A 6,000-nucleotide genomic window follows, 5' to 3' on the forward strand; every position below is an offset into this window, starting at 1 on the left:
AATTTTCGTGTTCCTCCATACAAAAAACACAGACTTTATCCTCCTCCCTAGTGATGATATCCCTTCTCTGTAATTGATCTTTTGATGGAAGTCGGTTTAGTAAGAACCGCCAACCAAACACCTTAATTTTGGACGGAACCATAGTACCCCAAATTCTTTTAATCGCCTCCAAAGTGTTTGCTTCGACCGAATCCTCAGCATTACGATCCCTCAAACGTTCATAACAACTACTTACCGAAAAACGACCTTCCACACTTGGCCACCATTTTATTGAGTCTGTACCTCCGAAAACCGGTTTGATGCCTCCTAAAATTTCTAACAGTTCCAGCGCTTCCTAAAGGGCCACCGGATTGTCCAGCACCGAACTCGGATCTACTTGAAGATCCCAGGACCATAACTCCCCACTCCAGCTTCCCATGTCTTTAACCATTGCCTGTGGATTGTTGGACAGAGAAAAAAGCACAGGAAAGAGATTCTTGAAGGGAGTTCCACCTAACCAACTAGCATGCCAAAATAGAATATTGACACCACCGCCTAACCCGAAAGAAACAGCACCTGCAAAACAATCAGAATGGTTAGAGAAAGACGAGCCAGCCCCCAACAAATCCTTCCACCACACCGAATCATTCCTCTTCTGTTTGGTGTCTGCACCCATGATCGCTGCCTTTTGCACATCTCCGTAACGATCTTGTAGAATGTTCTTCCAAATTGAGTCACCCTCAGTGAGCAGTCTCCATCTCCACTTTAACAATAATGCTCTGTTGAAGCAACCGATATGCTTTATCCCCAAACCACCTTCTTCTTTTGATCTACAAACATTAGCCCAACTAATCCAAGTAATTCCCTTCCTCTCCTCATTCCCACACCATAAGAACCGACTCTGAATACGGATAATATCTTTGATTACTTTAATAGGAGCCTTGTAAAATGACATGGGATAGATCGGGATCGAGGAAAGAACCGAGTTAAGAAGAGTTACGCGTCCACCCATGGATAGTGTCCTGGATTTCCACAGAGAAAGTCTATGCTTCAAATTGCTTATCACCGAACACCACGCATCGCATCTCCTTGGATTTAAACCCACTTGAATGCCCAAAAATTTGAATGGTAAGGCTTCCCTGTTGCAGCGCAAGAACTGAGATGCAGCCTCCAAAACCGGATCCTCCACATTCACACCCAACACTTTGCTTTTGAGGAAGTTGACTTTCAAACCCGATAACAATTCAAACCCTCTGAAAATTGATTTTATTGACCACAAATTTTTCCAAGAAGTCTTCCCTACGATCACCGTATCGTCAGCAAATTGAAGGAGATTTATGGCCTCCCCACCCTTCAAACTATAACCTTCAAAGGAACCATTCATTGAAGCGGACTTGAACATAACAGACAGTGCTTCAGCCACCAAAGTAAAGAGGAAGGGAGATAGGGGATCTCCCTGTCTGAGGCCCCTGGCTACAACAAAATCATCCGTCGGACACCCATTAACTAAAATTGACATAGAACTAGAAAACACGCATGCTTCCATCCATCTACACCAATTACAACCAAACCCGAACTTGACCAACATAGCTCTCAAGAATTGCCAGCTAACACAGTCATAAGCTTGTTGAAAGTCCACTTTAAAAATGAAGCATTCTTTCTTCCCTTTTTTCGCGTGATCTATGATCTCGTTTAAAGCTAACACCCCATCCAGAATTTGCCTCCCAGGAACAAAAGCAGATTGTGTTGAGGAGATTAAAGAATTTAAAACCAACTTGATTCTATTAGCCAGAATTTTCGATATGATCTTGTACAAACATCCGATCAGACAAATAGGCCGATACTCTTTGAGGCTTTGAGGGTTGACGCTTTTTGGAATCAAAGCTATAAAAGAAGCTGTGATAGCCTTTGGAAGGGATGCAGATTTGTGAAAATCCATAACAAGTTTGTAAATGTCCTCCTGCATGAACTTCCAGCACTTTTGAATAAAACCAAGATTGAAACCGTCGGGGCCCGGACATTTCTCACCATCTGATTCCCACACTGCAGTTTTGATTTCTTCTCTGGAAAATTCAACCTCTAAAGATCTTTGTTCTTCCACTGACAGTTTATTGAATGCATCATTTTCCAATATTGGTCTAATGGGCAAGGATTCTTTGAATCTGCCCTGGAACTCCAGAAATATCTCTTTTCTAATACCATCCACATCCTCAATCAAAGAGCCGTCCTCGAGTTGCACAGCTACGATGTTGTTTCTCCTCCTTCTTTCTTTGATTACCTGATGAAAATATCTTGTATTTAGATCCCCCCTTCAGCCATTTCTGTCTGGATTTTTGGCGCATAAGGCTTTCTTTGAGATGCAAATTTTTCCACAAATCATCCTTGGCCTCTCTACGCCCCTGATGATCACCATCCCTCCTGTTAATTTTGTTGGACGCTGCTCGAATGTTCAGATCCAACCAACCAAACCTCTCTTTGTTCCAAACCCTTAGAATGTTTCTGAAAATTTTAAGTTTTTCTTTTATTACATATGATTGATTCCCAGTCACCTGAATGTTGTTCCACGAACTTTCTGCAAATGTTATGAACTCCTTATCTTCAAACCAACAATTGATCACGCGGAAAGGTTTGGGCCCCCAGTCCTTATCGTTTACAGATAACCAAATTGGGGCGTGATCTGAGATGTCCCATTCACCCACCTTCTGCCCACCAATCTTCCATTCATCGATCAAGTCTGCTGACAACAAAAACCTGTCCAGCCTACTCATGACACTACCCTCCTTATTGGAACAGGTAAACATCTTTCCAATAACAGAGACATCCACCAGACCTAACTCATCAATGAAGTCATTAAATTCATGAGAAGCACTACTATTGAATCTGCCACTCCCAGACCTTTCACTGAGACTTCTAGTTGCATTGAAATCACCCCCCACAACCCACCAACCTGCCGGTAGTTTTTGTTTCAGATCCACCAACTCAGCCCAAAGGAGACGCTTACCGGCAATATGACAAGAAGAGTATATATTGACAAAATAGAAAACATGTCCTTGGAACTCTGCTCCAATACCCACAGATCCCTCTGTTTTGAAGCTGAACAGGGGAGTAATTATGCCTTTCTTCCAAATAATGATCATGCCCCCAGAAGCACCGACCGAATGTTTGCAGGACCAATCACAATCAGCATCCCCCCAGAAGCACCGACCGAATGTTTGCAGGACCAATCATAGTGAATGCGTCCCTGATCACTTTTGTTTGATCTAATACAAACTCTTGTTAGATAAATGATCCAAAAGGTATATGTTTGATTGTGGCTAAGTTCATTCTTAAAATTTGGGTTGGCTACACACCCTCAAATTAGAAATGTAATTTGAGTGATTTTGAGTGATTTCATATCGAGTACATTTTTTCCAAACTCTAGAAAATTAAAAGGCAATTTTTAATTGCTCTCAATTTTTAATTTTGAAATTTTTAATTTTGAAATTTCTAAAATATTTTTTTTCCAGACACATCAAATCTCCATTTTAACCAGTTAATTCAAAAATGTATTTTTGAAAGACCTTATAGGGTGTGTTTGGAGGTGTATCTCTAATATTTTTTTAAATTCAAAAAATTAATTCGGAGATGCATCTCCGAACTAGGTGAACATATTTAAAGCTTATGCAAGACCTTCCTTTTTCTCTTTCTTTATTTTTTAGAAAATCAAAAGTTTCTCTCAACCTCACTCTACCCATTTTCAGTTTCCACTCAAGGTCAGGTTTTGAAACAACATTTACTTGTATCTTGCTATTTCTAACTCCCTCTGACTAAGGGTGGAAAAACGGGACGTGGCCCGCCGGGCCGGCCCGCGCACCCGCCAAAAAATGGCGGGTTGGGTTGGGATTTTAGGCCCGCAGCTCGCCAAAGCCCGCCCCGCCGAAATCCGCCGCCCGCCATAGCCCGCCTCGCCAATGCCCGCCGTCCGCCAAAGCCCGCCCCTCCTCCAAAATTCCCTCTTTTTTAGTTAATTCTAGTAATTCCAATTCTTGATGGTTTATTTTATAAATATTTGTAAATATATGTAATATTTTTTTAAGTAAAATTTGTTAAAAAGTTGCTTTTATAAAAAATTGTTTTAAAAAATAAGTAAAAAATTTAATTAAAAGGTAAAAAAAAAATATTAGTCTATTAAAAAAATGAAAAAAAATATAAATAAAAATAGGCGGACATGATTTTTATGCCCATTTCACTTGGCGGGCATGTCCGCCCCGCTCGTTTTTTGGCGGGCTTAAGGCGGGGCGGGCAACCCGTTTTGCCACCCCTACCTCTGACTACTCCATTCAACATCCTAGCACTTTACACCTTCATCAATACCTTTTTTTAGTAAGTTTCTAATTTAACTTATTTTGATTTTTGATTAATGTATTAGCTCAAATAAGTTAGTTTTAATGCATTATATAACATTAACATTTCAAATAGTTTATGTATAGACTCTGTTTATATGACTTGGAGGTGTTTAGATGGTTGCAGAACCACTTCTGTCATTGAAACTGAACAAAGCTTTTTTCAGAGATGTATCTCCGAAGTGTCCTGCTTCACATTTTCAGAGACACATCTCCGAACTTTTTCTTTCCGCACATACTAATCTCGTTTGTTAATTTTTTCTAGGGTTGTGGCTAAAAACAACGAAAGGTTGTGATTCGAACAACCCACCTTAATCGCGCCTGCTCGTCGCGAGAGGGCTCGTTAGCATGAACAAGCTAGAGTCGCCCCCCTTACCTCACGATACAGAGGCGTCGGCCTCTAGGAGTCGACTATCAAGGGTTTCAGGATCCCAAAGTCGTGCGTACCATGATGAGGATGTCATAGCTCTTTACTTATATACTTTGGAGAGCATGTGACTTCACATGTATGGGACAAAGAAGTATATTTTGGAACAATGCTATTTTTTATTTTGTAATCAAACTCAACTCGGTTGAGACTGTTTTATTTTATTTCCAACATGAACGAGAATGTCTGAAGTCTATGAACCATGCAAGAAAGATTCACCATCTTTATCAGTCTGAGGATGAGTGGTTCTAAAATGCACTCCAGAACTTCAGGTTTGCAGGTGTTTGTGCTTTCGGGTACACCACTATCAACCATGGTATGAAGGTTGCGTTTGTTGAGAGATGGCGTAGTGAAACATCATCTTTCCACCCATCCATCGACGAGATGACTATTACATTGGATGATGTAGCTTGCCTCTTACACCTTCCTATTAGAGGAAGGTTGCTTGATTATTCTAAGATTAGTAGGACTGATGCAGTTGATATGATGGTGGCTTATTTGGGAGCTGACCTAGAGGAAGCAGTTGAGCAGTGTATAAGCACCAGGGGTGCACATGCCAAGTTTTCTTGGTTGGATGAGTTGTATGGAGATAGCCGAAAACTCAGACGCCGATGATCGTTGGGTTTCCTACCATAGGGAGCGTTCCTTGAGGTGCTACTTCATGTTCTTGATTGGCACATTCATGTTTGTGGACAAAAGTGCAACCTACATGAATGTGGCTTACCTCAAATATTTCATCGACTTGGAGTTCATTCATGAGTGAAATTGAAGTGCCGCATTCTTGATTTACCCGTACTCCAATCTGAGCTAAGGTTGTAAATGGATGACAAAGCAAATGAAAGGCTCATGCACCCTGCTTACGGTAATTTCCAAATCCCACTATTAAGTTACAAACAACTTTATTTTGACACTTGTTACTAATATTTTTTCTTATTCGTTTTCAGGGATGGGTCCTTACCCACTATCACCGCATTCACGGGTTTGGACGTGACCCTCCATATACCGAGGATTATCCAGTTGCTTGCTGGTTCATCCCTAGCAGAGGTGATAGACATTTTCTCAATTGGAAAGTTAGGCTTCCAAGTAAGAATTTAGTAGCTGCTTATCGATTGGTGTTTATGAATTTCAATTAAGGGTGTGCAAAATATCCGGTTTTGATGTCCAAATCCATAACTAAACCTAAACCACTTTTAAATATCAGGATATAATTGA

The sequence above is a fragment of the Vicia villosa genome, unplaced genomic scaffold, assembly GCF_029867415.1.
Source record: "Vicia villosa cultivar HV-30 ecotype Madison, WI unplaced genomic scaffold, Vvil1.0 ctg.000418F_1_1, whole genome shotgun sequence".
Lineage (NCBI taxonomy): Eukaryota > Viridiplantae > Streptophyta > Magnoliopsida > Fabales > Fabaceae > Vicia > Vicia villosa.